Source organism: Pteropus alecto, unplaced genomic scaffold (genome assembly GCF_000325575.1).
Source record: "Pteropus alecto unplaced genomic scaffold, ASM32557v1 scaffold479, whole genome shotgun sequence".
NCBI classification, from domain to species: Eukaryota; Metazoa; Chordata; class Mammalia; order Chiroptera; family Pteropodidae; genus Pteropus; species Pteropus alecto.
The window spans coordinates 574,209-590,812 of NW_006492031.1; the positions used below are offsets into that span (position 1 = coordinate 574,209).

Here is a 16,604-nt window from a genome sequence, read left to right on the forward strand (position 1 = left end):
AATTTATGTGCCCCCCCCCCCCAAGTTGGGAAACGTTGAGAATAAGGGGACAGGAGTAAGATGGGACCTGGGTGGAGAGTACGCTGTCTTGGGATCGTGGAGGGGGCTTGTATAGGCTCTGTGTGGAGAGCACTGAATGGGGAGTACAGAGTTCTAGGACCTCTCCTAGAAAGACATTCTGAGAATTGATGTAGTAATTGTCTTGTCTCGGGACACAGCGATTCTGGAAGTTGGAGTTAAGGAAGTTGAACTATTTACAGTCAGTGGAGGAAGGAGGAGCTCTACTCTGAAGGTTGCTAACCTACAAGGAATTTGTTGGCACCCTCTAGGGCTGTTTGGGAAATTTTGCTAATAATCCCAGTCCAAATACCAGTTGAGCTGAGGCATGTCCCAGTTTTTCTGTGCTGCCCTGGAGTTCTTAAATTGGTTTCCAAGAGTCCAGTTTGAGCAAGGAGATTATGTGTAGGTACGGAGGACTATTGAAAACATTTAGTTTTTGGGTCTTGAGGTATTAGACCTAGATCTCCAGGATAGGTGCTTTAAAACTTTTTAAAAATTATGCTCCACAGTAACAAGCATATTAAAAAAAAAAGATTTTATTAAAATATAGGTAACATACAATACTGTATTACTTTCAACTGTACACCATAGTTATTCAACATTTATATACATAAAGAAGTGATACCTTGATAAGTCCAGCAACTGTTTGACACCATACAATGCTATCACAACATTATTGACTATGTTCCATGTGCTGTACACTGCATCTCCATGACTTACTTGTTTTATACTTGGAAGTTTGAACCTCTTATTTTCCTTCGCCTTCCCTCCTTTTTTGATTTTTCAATTACACTTAAACTTCAATACTATATCAGTTTCAGGTGTATAGCATAGTGGTTGGACGTTTTTATAATTTACGAAGTGATCCCCCTGACTAGTCTAGTACCCATCTGGCACCATACAGTTATTACTGTATTATTGACTATATTCCCTATGCTGCACTTTACATCCCTATGACTATGTAATAACTACCAATTTGTATTTCTTAATCCCTTCACCTTTTTTGCCGGCCCGCCAACTCCCTCCCATCTGGCAACCATAAGCTTGTTGCCTACATCTATGAGTCTGTTGTAAGAAGTACATTTTATATCATGAGCTAGCACATAATCCATATATGAATGAGAAGTTTCACAAAATGATATTTACCCTTATTACATGTGATGCAGTCTAATAATTTCTATTATATTCTACTCTTGTTAAAAAATCTTGACTGACTTCCATTAAATTTGTTTATGGGTCACAACTTGAATTTGAAGCACATTTCTTTGGCTGAATTGGTGTCCTCATGTTCTATGAGTCTAGAGAGAGCAAGGATGATTACAAAGACATGTAGATTGTGTGTGTAGGGGGGTGGAGAACGATGGCAACCAAGTGCATTTGATTGTTTCATTTGTTTAAATATTTATAACAGCATATTTGACTGGTGTTTTGTACCTTAATCTTTGATATCTTGATGTTTTTTGATCATTTGATGAAATTTTTCAAATAAGTATGGTTGCTTTAACTTTTTCTATCCTTTGCTGTATTTGAGAAATATGAGGCTTAGTTCAATGTAGTTGATTTATCTCTACAACATAGTTTAGGTAATTTTATTTTAATATTATAGTGTTGTAAATATACATAGATTTGCTTTTCTGCAATTAAAAAAAAGCCCTCAGGCTGAAACCTAAACTCTTCTTACTCTAATAATTAGTATATGATACACTTCTACATGATTAAAGGTATATGTTCATGGCTTTGGTATATATATTTAAACTTAATCATAAACTTAAGTATAACTTTGAGTCAGTTAACATCTTAATTCTCCCCACAAAAATGTTGTTTTCATCAGTTTACAAAATAGGTAAGGTCCTTATATGAATAGTATTATAATAAATATTAATGGGGGTTGGTGAACTAATGGAGAGGCCTACATGTATTGCTATGTTAAAAGTCCTTTTTAAAGTTGTCACACAGCCTATTGATATAGGATGTTGAGTGTCAAATGATTTGTAGGATAAATATTTAAAACCAGTTTAATAGTGTTAATTTTTGTTGAGGATGCTTTCATATTATTTGGAACATGAAATTTAAAGCCAGAGCCATCAGGAAAGGATCGCTCAAATTAAACTTCATCAGTAGGACCACATTCTTGATTAGATGCCTTATAAAAGCATTCTTTTCGTCTTCAAACTTTGTGTGTTGTGAAATATGTTTCTTACCTTTAACTATCTATTGACTATATCTTAGTTATTGATGAGAGGGCTATGTTGGCATGTATCAGCCATCTTTTAAAATTTATCATTAGGTAAATATTTAAAATATTTAAAATATTTAGCTTTAACGAATGTTTAAAAGTTTTTTTTTTGTGGTAGGTCTTTGAAACATTAAGGAAGATTCTCATTAATTTCATTTCTTTTTCTGAGAATTATGTATACTATCAATAAACAGTTGTGGAGCATTTACCCTGAGTGATCGTGTGTACTTTTTTATAGTTTTCTTTTTAATCTCAGACTCTTAAATATGGCTCTTTTCCTCTTCTAATTTTTTGCTTCCAGACTGCTGTGGGTTGGAAATTAGATGCTTACATTTGTTAGAACTTTGTGTAAAATGAGATTGTGTAGCTCTGAATAATGTTCATATATATATATATACACACACATATATATGTATGTATTATATATATAACATGTAAATTATTAGAGTTTTTTAGTATATGAACTTTGTAACATATATTTTGATTACTCAGAGGCTTATTTGCTGTGTTTTAAATAAGTGAACTCTATATTTTGTGCCTAGTTAGCTATGTAAGAAAAAGTTCTAAAAAGTAACAAGCTGATAATGATACAATTTTGGATTTAAGAGGTGAAGAAATCATTTAGCTGTGATTGTTGCAATTTAGTCATTAAGAGTTACCATTCCTCCCTTTTCTAATTTTTCACTACCCTTTTCTGACTCTTATTTCTTTGAGATTAGAATGCTAACCAGCCTAACTATATTTCCTTGGTCTGTTATTCTTGTTCTGCTTGATCTTGCTTAGCTTCATCAGCATTCTCTTCCAAAGACTATTGCTGTCATTTATTATTTTCTTCCTCAAAACCATTAGTAACTTCACAGTGCCAGCACTGAATAAAGACCATACTGTTCAGGTTGACATCGAGGGCATTCCACAGCCTCTGCTTTGTTTTCTGACATTATTTTTCCATTCCTAAATGCAGATACTCTCCTTGCCAAGCAGTCTACTCATCCTACTCTCCTTTGGATGTAACGCTATTCCTGAAAGTCTGCAGGAAACATGTTTCCTTTTTTCATGAAATACTACTCATCTTCATATCATTACAGATTACTCTTCTTCCTCTAAGTCTTTCTTGCCTGGATTGTCTATATTGCTTATCCTGAATTGCTGTGTGTTGTTTGTATACTTTGTTTTTATCGCCTTTAGATTGTAAATTTATAGAGGACAGGAAGATCAAATATCCTTGAATCTCCAGGACAACTAGCACGGGGTGTAATTCATGGACAAAGTGAATCAAAATTGACCGAATGTATGGTTAAAATTGCAGGTCTCTGAAAATTCCACCCTAGATTTACTGAATTAAAATCTAGGAATCTGCCTATGTGATTCTTCTATACAATAAAATTTAAGAATCACTGAGCTAGCCTGATACTTTAAATTACAATAGGTACGTACATGTAATTTTTGAGCAAATTATGTCAATGAATTGAGCAATATTACTTCAGCGGGTAGTTTAATTTTAGGGCTTTGGAGTCAGGCAACCTAGATTTGAATCCTGTCTTTCACTCACTAGCCATCCGACTATAACATCTTTGCTTTAGTTTTTCAATCTGTTAAATGAGATTAATAATAGTACCCCTCATATGTGTGTTGTAAGAATTGAATGGAGAACACATGTAAAACAACATAATACAAGGCACATAGTAAACTCAGATTTTATCTGCTGTTGTAACCATGATCAACATGATAGCAATGGTCATCGAAGTAATGAAAAGCGGTGAGAATAGGTTCCATGTTAGTCATTATTAATAAGCAAATTACTCATGGTTAACAGTGGACCTGTATGGTGTTTAGAGCCATAAAGGTGTTTTGCCTCCTTTAGAAGTATTCGTTTCAAATTAACTTGTTAAATTTTCTTCTCCTTCATCTTCCCATTGCCTGAAGAATAAAGTGCAGATTTTTAAACAGAAGACCATAACCTCTTGCTATCTGGTCCTGCCAGCCCATCTTTATCTTCCAGCCCTATACTCTATACACTCTATAGCAAAGATACTACATTGATTTTTCACTTTTATTTATTTGGGCCTTTACATGTACTTTGTTTTTTATTAAAGGAAATCCTGTGGCCCTCTTTTGCGACTCAATTTTATGTGTGGCCAACTTCCTTAGTGAAGAGAATCTCTTGGTGTTCTCAGTGCTATGTCCATTCTTATATGTTACCATTGTGTATATTTGTCTCCTTTTGGAGAAAAAAGGATTTAGTCTTGGCATATCTTGAAATGATATGTAGTAGTCCATTTCAAGTAAGTAGTCCACCTCTGTTAGAGGCTGACGGTGTTTGGTTATTTGACTCATCTAAGCTCTCTCATTTGTTTGGACTTTTCTACTTTCAGCTTTCATCATAATAACAACAATTTACTGGCCACTTATTACACTCCAGGCACAGCTAGATGCTTTGAAAACTTTCATAGATACCCTATGAAATAGCTATTAATAGCTCCATTTTACAAATGAGAAAGTAGGCATAGAGACAAGTAACTTGCTCAAATTTCAGTGCAGATTCATAATTGAACTCAGGCCTACTGAAGGCCATGCTCTTAATCACAGTGCTCTTCTAAAAACAGGTGATTTAAGCAGATGACACACTGCCAAAATTTAGGATTGTGTGCCTATGTGAAATTTTCCCTACTAATTCACTAATGGGCCTCAGGAATGTGACCTCTTACTAGTACTATTGAGAAAATGGTTATTTAAAATGATCGGATCAATGCTTTTCTAGTGATTTTCAAAATTTTTTTTCCATCTGTCATACTCTTGATTGGTGTATTTGATTTTCATTTCACTGCCAGAATATATTTATTTTTTTCAAAATAAAATTCACTTTTTCACTTATCCAAAACAAGTATTTGTTGCCATGTGCAAGACACTGCTCCATGTAACACTGGACTAGACTGACAAATCCATGCTTTTATGGGACTAGGTTCTGGGGGAGAGGGACTCTAAAACCAGCTCTAAACTCACAATTCGTGATTAGTGCTGTAAAAATGGAAGAGTAGGAAGTGATTGATGGTGGCAGTGGTGCTATTTTTTATGAGGTGGTCAGAGGCAGCCTCATTGAGAAAGTAATATTTGTGTTTAAATTTATTTGAGGCTAAAATGCTGAGGTGAAGCCAGCTAATCCAAGAGCCAGGAAAGGGGCATTCTCATGAATGCGTTAAGAGGGAGAATTAGCTTGGCTGTTTTGAGAGGTAGAAAGCCATGCAGGCTGAAACCTAGTGGGCTTAGGAAAAGGGTGGAAGAGATAAAGTTATGAATAACACAGTTTATCCAATTTCCTGTTTTGGATGAAAGGGTCTTTTTTCCACCAGGATTTTCGTAATTTCAAAAAATACTGTTGTGCACATTCTTTACTTGTCTCCTGGTGCACCTGAACAAGTTTCTATAGAGTTTACACCAAGAAGTAGAATTGCTGTATCACAAGGTATGGGCATCTTTAACTTCACTAGACAGTGATAAATTGTTTTACAAGGTATTTGTATTAATGTATACCAAAGTATTTGTCCTCCCACACAGTGGAAGAGTTCATACTCTTCCACAGTTTCTCCAGTTTTTAAATTTTGCTAATTTATACAAAATGGCATTTCTTTGTGATTTTGATTTTTGTTTCTGAATATTATTGAACTTGAACATCTTTTACACATTTATTAATCATTCGAATTTTATCTTTCGTTAAATACTTGTTCATGTCAATTTTTCTGTTGGGTTGTTTGCCTTTTATTTATTGTTTTTAGCAGTTACATGTGTTGCAAGTATCTTTTCCAGTTTCTGGCTTGTTTTTTTAAGTGTATAATGTCTTTTCATGATCAAAAGTTTTTTATTTTTATCAACTTTTCCTTTATGCATTCTTTTTATGTTTTATGAAATATTTCCTTAAATCAGGATCTTAAAGCTCTTTTTCCATTTTCTTCTCATGAAGATGAAGTTTGTCTTTCACATTTTATCTGGAGCTGAGTATTTCTATATTGGGAGGTAAAGATTCACTTTCATTTTCCCCAAATCAATATTCACTTGTCCTGAGACCGGTTATTGAATAGTTTAACCTTTTCCTATTGATCTCTATGCTATTTCTTGCCTTATTTACATATGCCTGTTTCTGGGCTGTCTTTTCTATTTAATTGTTCTATTCCACCAGCCCCAGAGTTTTTTTCTTTAGCAAAGTATAGTAGGTTCTTATTCATGGTACTTTTGGAAAGTTGCCATGAACACTGAATTAGTGAAGCTGGAACCATTGCTTCTAGGGGAAATACAGAGTTAGGTTCCTGCCAGTCTCTGGTCACAACACTTTTGTGAATCGATAAATCCATACCTGGTTTTATATGTGTTTCCGTTTGAAGACACCTTATTCAATATATAGTCTTGATTCATTAAGTTTGAATTGATAGTGAACAACACTATAGTTAGTGCCTGAATAAACTTTATCCCACAAGTATTTTCTCCATAAGGCACATCACAGCCTTCTTGTGCTTAGGAACTAGGCAGCACTTTAGCACTGCACTACATTTCAATAGTTAAATCAACACATATACACAAAAAGCATAAAAATATGAAAAACATCGCCCTAAGTAGATTGTGAAAAGGACACTTGTTTACAGTATGAGAGCTGAAACAAGAAGGCATAATGCCACCTTGTTTTACTTCAGCTGGAAATGTGCACATCGGGTGACTCACTTTTTGTTGCTCTGTGAGTATCTGCAAGTGACTCCAAGTATTAAAGTGAAAATACTCCAAATATTGTTTTTTGTGTTGCAACAAATTTTAGTGAGTAGGCGAATTTGCAAATAAGGAATTCACTAATAATGAGGCTGGAGTGTTCTATGAAATCTTTGGCAAGACACAGTTTTTCAGGAAACTTAACTTTAGCACTTTCTCTTCCCAGTCATACTAATACACATCTTTATAACATTTTATTTTAAAGAGGAACACAACGCAACTCTCAAATACTAAGTCCTGATTGACAGGTGCCATTATCTTAATAAAGAGACTTCTTTTTTGAGAATATTTTATATTTGTAATCATGATATTGTTATTTAGATTATAGGTAAATGAGCAAATAATTTTAAGAAAGAATTGCAACTCTTAAAATGTTGAAAACAAGTATATGTTATTAAACCCTTATTATTTTGACTCATTAGGATTACATTTTCTCATAGGCACTATTTATAACTTAAGGCATAATTTTGTAAAGTCAAGTACCCTTTGGAGATTGTAATTTAAATGTTAACCTTATTAGTTCCTCCCCCATTAGAGACATTTCTCCATGTGAACATTAGTAAAGGAGTCCAAGAAAAATATAAATAAAAAATGTTTACATAATAAATCAAATTTCCCACAAAATGCACTTAGTGAGACTTGACAAATTTATCCCTTACTCAGTGTTTAAGATCCTTAAGTGAATTGTTGGCATTAATTTGATAGAGTAAGAACCAGAAATTTTGGACTTGACCTATATTCATCTTTTTTCATATAGCATATATTATTTATTCATTAATTTTTTGAAATATTTTTATTGTGGTAAAATATATATAACAAAGTGTACCATTTTAACCATTTTTAAGTGTACAGTTGAGTGGCATTAAGTACATTCACATTGTTGTACAACCATCACCACTATCCATCTCCAGAATTTTTCATGTTCTCAAACTGAAACTGTGTACTCATAAATTGGTAACTTCCCATTTCCCCCTCTCCCTAGCCCATCATTCTACTTTCTGTCTCTTATGAATTTGAGTACTCTAGATACCTCATATAAATGGAATATACAATATTTGTTCTTTTGTATTTGGCTTATTTCACTTAGCATTGTCTTCAAGATTCATCTATGTTGTAAAATTTTCTCCCTTTTCAAAGCTGAATAATATTCCATTGTATGAAATATTTTGTTTATCCATTAATTTTTACATTTTTTTTCCTCACCTTTTTGCTGTTGTGAATAATGCTGCTGTGAACATTGGTGTAGAAATATCTATTCAGGTTTCCGCTTTCAATTCTTTTGGCATATACTCAGAAGTGTGATTGCTGGATCATATGGTAATTCTATGTTTAATTTTTTGAAGAACTGCCATTCTGTTTTCCACAGCAGCTATATCATTTTACATTCTCACTAGCAATGCATATGTATTCATCTTCAGTTACTGAAAAGTGCCTGTTGTTTTGAAGTATGGCATAAGTTATTAACTCTTGCATATGAAATGTATCATATGGATACCAAAATCACATATTCAATATTAAATCTATTGTGGCTGTAGGTTTAGCAGAAGAATATAGCTCATGCTAGGTAGCAAGTATTTCTAACTCTGCTAGTGATTCATTACTTTATCATGTCATCTTATTTTTGGAATCCCCATAGATATAATTATGTGTTTTAGTGGTAGCTATGAAGGATTTTTGTTTATAAGTACTCCGACCTCAGTTTATTAATAAACCTTTTCATGTTTCATAAAATACATTTGATATACACAATCAGAACTGATTAGAAAATTCATTGATTAGTACCTTTACTGAGTGCCAATTAAGTGCAAATTTCCAGTCTGTAACTGCTACAAAGAAGCATTATGATTTTTTTGGTCCTTACCCTCAAGAGCTATACAGTCTAAACAGACGTAAACACATGAAAATCACATCTTTATGCATGAGTGGTATAATGCATAATAGTAGTATACAGGACAAAAATGAAAAGATGCTATGCTAATACATAATTGATTAATTGCCCACTGAATGGTTTAGACAATAGATACCACGAGCTCAGCTCAATGCAAACCAATAATTATGGCAGGAGGTATCCGAAAAGGCTCCATCTCTGAAGTATATTCTGAGTTGGGTATTGAAGAGAAGGAAAGACCTTCCAATTAAGGAGGAATGACATAAATGTCAGACATTTTTACTGTCTGAATCATTAATTAGTATTAATTAGCATAGTCCTAGGACCAAAAAAATTAGGTCAAGTCTAATTACTGAAAACTGCAAGCCCCCCAGCCCTGCATTAATGTTACCATGCTTACTGGGTGGTGATGGTAATAGTAATAGTAGATAGTAGCAGTAGCAGTAGAAGTAATAGTAAGTTTATAATAAGTGCATTCTATGTACCAGGTACTGTGCTAAACATTTTTTACCCATGTCATCATTCATCTTCGGCACACTGTAATCTAGGAGTTAGGGGGTATCTGTTACCCCTTTTTACGGACAAGGCTTAGAGAACTGAAGTAATTTGCCCACAGTCACACAGAGTAGTGGAGTCAGTCATGATTTATATCCAGGCAGTTTGTTCTAGAACCAGTACTTATTACCAGCAGACAATACTGCCACAAGGCAATGCCATAGTAGCACTAAATGTGGAAGGAGCTAGTGAATTTTTTTAATGACCTGTAAAATTTTGCAAACTCTGTGTGGTTGATGTTTAGTATTCTGGCAATCCTTGGTTTCGAACCAGGGATTGTAAACTCCTAGAGGGCTGTGGGATGATAAACTAGTAGTTTGTTTGTAATGGGACCTTGTTTCAACTTAGTAGTTTCTGTTGGTGCTCATGAATAGAGATAGTGGGGCAATCTGTTCTGTAAACAGCTGAGTAATGAATGACCTTAAACTTGTATATTCACAACTGAGAGGTAGCTTGCAATTTTCTTCTGATGAAAAACTAATCCATTCAAGAAACTAATATTCATTGATTTGGGGCAGGAAGGAGAAGTTGAAAATAATTTTTCCTCTGATGACTAGACCATTCAGCACTGCTGCTTAGTTTTGTTGTTCAGTTACATTGATGTGGTTACGAGAGGTATTTTGGGTGTAATAGTTTTCATATATTTTTATACGTTGTATTTCTATGATCTGCGTGTAATGCCAAAAATTGTTGACATGAAATATATAGTAAAGACAGCATGGCTCAACAGATTAGGGATACAGAAAATATGACTTAGCATGTTGGTCGGGCCATAGAAACCTGAGTAAGTCACCTCAGTTTCATGTCCTGAAAGTAGAGATGTGGCAGTTTGTTTCAGAAGATGGTTATGGAAAATTACTAGGCTTTAAAATGATTATTAATCTCAGTGTGGGGACACTTGGTTTATGGGGAACATCGATTTGAGAGTAAATGTGTCTACTTCTGAATTTTGAGTAAGTGTAACATTAAAACTTTGTGATTTATCCCAAATTGAATCTAGGCTAGAGAAAGGGTGGGGATGTATGCAAATTATGAAGGATGGGAGATAAAGGTAGAATTCGCTTTGGAAGCTATTGAAATAAAGGGTATAGAGAATGTTAAACTTTTTTGTTGTTTTTGCTGAAAGTTTATGGAAGTGTTTTTCTATATTTTAGGATGCCTAATTTAATAGAGATATAGACAATTGGTTTAGGCCAACATTTCTGGACAATAAGAAGCCGTGGAAATCAAGGAAGAAGTGCTTAAAAATATTTGCACACAAATGACTTTAGCCTAAACAGTAATATTTTCTTGATTTTTGTTCCCTCTCAAATACTTTCTCATCAAAATCTTAAAATTATTTGACTAGCACTTTTGGATCAGAAATTCCAAGTGCTATATAGACTATGAACATGCAAGTTAGTCATATTTGCAAATGTGCAGTTGTAGATGAGAAAACTTTGTCTCTTTTTAAATGTGCCATGTATGAAGTATAGTTCTTTAGTAGAAAATACATACATTTCTGAGGCTGTACTCATTGATAGCAGAGTCACATATTTAGACATCAAGCATTTGAGTTAGATATTGTAATGTCTGTGGTGATTTTAAAGAGACACATAGTGCTGTGATAAGTGAAGAAGATAGCAGTGCTTTACTAATAGCATAATTCAAAGACTAAGCAGGAGTCTGAATTCACATTTCATTTGGCAGTATGGGATTTTTTTTAACCTTGAAAAGTTGATGTGTCACATTATTACTCTTGGATGTAGTTCAGTATACAGTTGAGAAAGAGACTTTGAGAAATAGGGTGGTTCCTAGTAGGGTGCGAAATCATAGTTGCATGGTGTGTCATGATAATGGATTTATCAGCTACACTCAAATTTTGCACTTAGAATGTGTAGGGTAAATTTGTGAATTGGTGAACTATAATTCTACAGAATAGTTCTGAAAGTTTATTAGAATTAGTTTATTTTCCTTTCTTTTCATCCCAAGGAGGCATCTACTTAGGTATATTAGATAATATTCGGGGGAGAGAATTGCAGGTTTACATACTTTATGATAAATGAAATTAGGAGTGTCGTACAGAGTGAGACTGTCTAGCCCAATTATATGGACTTGGACAATGTCTCTGAAGTGTTTTTGTGGGAGAGATAACTGTCATTCATGACTTTAGCTGCAAAAGCTTGTTAATGGAATACTCTAAACCTTAAAAATGATTATGCAGATAAATATTAATATAGAAACTTTTTCATGAGCTATTTAAGGAAAATATAGGTTACAAAACTATGTATCTAAAGTAATTTAATCCTTGTGTAAAAAAAATATACATGCATAGCATGGGGAAATGGTCTGAAAAAAATATGTATCATAAGTTGCATCCTCAGGCTTAATCTACTTGCTATATCTGTTGACCAAAGTTTCTGGGTATGGCTGTGGCTCCAAATATGCTTCCAATATGAAAAGCTTTTGGTAACACTTATTTACATGCTTAGCTTAGCTAATAAAAAGGGAAACCATATCTACATGGAAACTACATAGTGTTACAGTTGGGTTTTTTTTTTTGCTTATTTTTAATTAGACAGTAAAAAACTTCAGAATGTATATCACTTGTATTTTTTAAAGCAGTTATTTAAAAATACCTTATTAATACAGCTTTATTCGTTCATTTATTTAATCTTTCATAGTGAGAAAAATGTAACACACATATACTCTCCTAGAGTAATTATGTTTTATTGGGGTATACTTATGGTGAGGATCAGAAAGATTTAGAAAACAAAATTAACAAACTGAAGCCCCAGCTACCTAAAATGTCCAAGAATCTGGCAAGGTTTGGTATAGTGGGTATCTTTCAAAAAAGGAAACTTTCCAGGGGTGAGGTTGAGTCCACAAAGCAAAAGCTAAATGGGCTTTAAAAATAATAATTAAAAAAGTTGCAAAAATTGAGAAAGCTAGTAATCTCAAGAGATTCTTTGATACTAGCCAGAAGATTTTCTTCCTTAAACTTCTTTTGTTATATATTGTTGACCACCTGTACCGTCCCCCCAAAAAAACTCAATCTATAAATTTTAAGACTAAAATTTAGTCTTAAAAAAAAGAACAAGATATAACAACTCTCTCTCTGAACACTTGGTTTTTCTTCATCAACTGTCCCATCTTTTTTGCTTTCATCTAAGCTCCTCATATGTCTTCACTTACTAACTCTGTATGCTATGGTTTCTACTCCCTTATACTGAAAATATTTTCCCAGGGTGAACAAATTCCTAACTGCCTAATCCTTTAGACATTTTAAAATTCTCATAATTTTATGGAGATTCTCATGTTGATAGTCTATACATAAAGATCGGTAACCCCCATCCTTGCACTGTATTCATGGCGATTTATCAAAATTTTTTTTACTCTTATCTCTACAAGGTAAAGTTGAACCTGAGCAGTCACTCATAAGCTGACTCTACCATCCATCCACCCTATAGTCAAATCTCCTGCCTCCCCTGCTACCCCAACATGTATTTTATGTTTTAGCAATACCACTTAATAGCCTATATTTTATGTCTTTTGTGCCTGTTTACATTCTATCATTTCCTGTGCTTGAAATGCTCTTCTCTATCCTGTTAACCTAATCTTCGTCGTTTTACAAAATGGCTCAAAATTCACCTCCCACTTTCTTGATTATATGTCCAAAAGTTAATCACTTCTTATGTTTGAATTCACTATTTCTGTGTGGCTTATTTCAGGTATGTGTTATTTCCATGTATTTCCTTCTAGATTGTAGATGCCCTGAGGACAGAGTTTGGATTTTATTAATTCTTGCATCTTTAGTCTTTAGCACAGTGTTTGGCATAGATATACTATCTGGTTCATGTTTGTTAAACTGAACTAAATGAGACTGTAAGCTTTGTGAGCACTTGCCTTTTATGAATACGTGAATAGGCATATAAGCCTAATAGGAACCACTTGATAAGGTGCGAGAAAGATAACAGAACTAAATAAATATATGTGCTCTCTCCATTTTTATTAAGTGATAAAAAGATTTTTATTCTCAGATTGTCTTAAAAAGGAAATAGACACCTAAGTGGAGAAAAATGACTAGAATGAAATGTCATCTCTCCAGAGGAACCTAAGTTGAAATTGTAGAGCTTTTATCCTATAACCTAAGTTTTGTTTTCAAATATTTGATATTAAAATATTGGCAGGTAGCTTTTAGAGTATAGTTTTTTCTTCCCTTTTCTGATGAATAGATAAGATTGATTAGTTGTTTATAAGTGGATCCATGTCAAATGAGTGAAAATAATTTTAAACTACTTGAGAGTGTGTTTCCTTCTCCATTATTTTTATGCTATGAAAACTCTTCCTGAAGATTTAGCCTCATCCTTATTTTGAATTACTGCAGTTTATTTTTTAGAACTGTAAATTAGTTCCCAACTATTTACTATTCCAGTAATTTGAATCCTGTAGGATCAGCTTCCTGCTGTAGGAGGCACCACTCTTTTCTTGGTTAGTCTCCACAGTAAGAGGTGACAGGGAGACCCGAAGCTCCCAAAGCATCCTTTAACTTTGCCTTTGTCATTTCTGCCTTGGAGCCATTATGGTTCCAAAGTCACAGTAGTTTGGATACAGTTTAGGTAATTCAGATGAAATATTTGGGTGACTTTTTATTAACACATTTAACTTGACTACCAAAGGAAGTAACACTGCAGGCCTGAGGGTATTCTTCCAACCCTCCTGCACACGTCATAGTGGAGCTTTTGCTTTGTTACTGGTTAAAGCCATGATAAAGACCAGCAGAATACTGCCATCTGGGTCTGTCATCTTACTCACATCATCTCATCCCCACCTGTCATTTTAATTGTAGTTACTTCTGAGGCTTAGGTGTGTTTTGTTTTGCTTTCTTTTTCTTTCTGAATGCTGTTTTGCAAAAGTATCTGTTTCCATTTGGCCATCATTTTATTTCTCTTTTCTTCCTCACTCTCCAATTCCTTTTAAAATTATTATTAATGTTAAACATTCCACATGGTCCAAATGGATTTTTTACCATAGATAATTGATAATAATGAAGAATTTAAAAACTCTTTGACAAATTATTAAGTCATTCCCAGACATATCGCTTAAAAATGGTTTACATTTTGAAAAGATAATATGTGAAAAAAAAGATGTATGCATCTGGTGAGTTCAGGTGGTTCAGATGGGCAAACAGTGAAAAGCAGATCTCCTTTCCAGACTATTTCTCATTTCTCCCTCTGGGGTCAAACAAATATTAATTTCTATTTTATCCTTATGGAGGTAGTCTATGCAGATATAAGCAGATAAAACTATTTTTATAAGATTTAAATGTATATTTTAGAACTCTGGGGGTAGTATTTATTTAATTTTTTTTGGAGGTTGTCAGTGTGGCTGGTAGTATTCATGCTTTGTGAAGTATGGTACTCTACTATCAAGTTTGTGTGTGTGTGTGTGTGTGTGGGTGTGTGTGTGTGTGTGTGTGTGTGTATGTGAAGTAAATACTGATCTTATATACAAGCCTAAGGATATATTTTATATGCCCTCCAGCATTAGTGGTCAGACATGGCCTATATTCTGTTTATGGTTGCATTAAGTTTCATAGTGATTTCGATCTGACCCTTTGGGAACATAAAATGCAAATTATTTGATAGCATTTGAGGGTGCTTAGGTGACTGGGTGTTCTGTTCTGATATTAATCTATTTGCAAAAGAATACTGAGCACCGTGTCCTCCAATTATGCTTTATCTTGACTTTCTCCAAGTACTTTACAAGAGCACATTTAGTCAGGATTTGAGGCACAAAGGAATTGAAATTTTCACAAGTGTACTCCACAACTTGGTAACGGAACCAGGCAACATCACCCAATATTTCTGGCTCCCTGACTTTAAGGACCAGTTCAGAATACTTTTACAAATGCATTAGAACTATGCCAATGGTAGAAGTAGTCAGATGTAATTTGACACCCATTCTTCCAGAAAGTCATAGATTACCCTCTGATGCCCCCCAAAAAACCTTTTCAGAGGCTACAGTTAAAGATCTTTTTCCATCCTGTAGTTCCTCATTTTTCAGTCTGGCTTTCAATTTTCCTTTTTCATCTACTGTTCCTCTTCAAACTGCCTTAACACATTTTGAGTAGATTTATGTTACTGATCCATTATACAATCTTAATGTTCTAATCCAAAACCCATGTCTTTATGTGTACACTATCTGCACTCTTGGAAAGCTGTTCCAATACAATATCCTGGAAAATAACCAATGAAGGCGCCTGGCATTGCTTTTAAGTCTTCAGGGAGATAAAGGAAGGAAAAAAAAAAACTTCAGGCTATTTGGAAGCGTTAAACCATGAGGCCATAAGGAAAAACTTTTTATGTTCCTATGATTGCTTCCTTACTAGGAAATATTTTGACTTTAATATGTCTTTAATGTGCCCATCCCTCAATTTATCTCTATTTAAACTGTGTATGTGATGATTGCCCTTGAATTGCATAGGGCTGAATTTAAGTGGTTCTGAAACTTCCAGTTAATAGGTACTATTAAACTTGGTGACTATTATTTTAACATGGACAGTTCACCGCCCTCCCCACACACTTAATTCTTTTTAAAAATTTTTTAATTAAGTTTATTGGGGTAACACTGGTTAATACAATTATGTAATTTACAGGTGTACATTATCGTTTGACATACGTATATTCTATTGTATGTTTACCACCCAAAGTCCAGTTTCCTTCAGCTACCATATATTTCATCCTCTTTACCCACTTTATCCTCCCCCTAAACCCTATATTTGACCCCCTTTACCCTGTCTACCTACTCCCCCTCCCCCACTCCACTAGTAACCACTAGTCTATAGTCCTCTGGTAACCACTAGCCTATATCCCATGTCCATTAGTCTCTGTTTGTCCTGTTCATTTGTTGCTTTTAGGTTTAGTTTATACATATAAGTAATATCATGTAATTTTCTACTTTTCCAGTCTGGCTTTTTTCGCTTCCCATGATTATCTCGAGATCCATCTAGGTTGTCGCAAATAGCAACTCTAATTCTTTATGGGTACTTTTTCTTTTTTTACTTTTATAATAGTGATTAAAACTCAAAATAGGAGTTACTTGAAATATTTTTCATTTCTGTACCTGTTTATTTGT

At 34.1% G+C, this 16,604-nt stretch overlaps 1 protein-coding gene across 2 annotated transcripts in view; it reads left to right on the forward strand.

Moving 5' to 3' along the window:
• TBCEL (tubulin folding cofactor E like) overlaps positions 1 to 16,604 on the forward strand; it is a 69,581-nt gene that overhangs the window by 751 nt on the left and 52,226 nt on the right. The gene's annotated exons all lie outside the window — the stretch shown is intronic.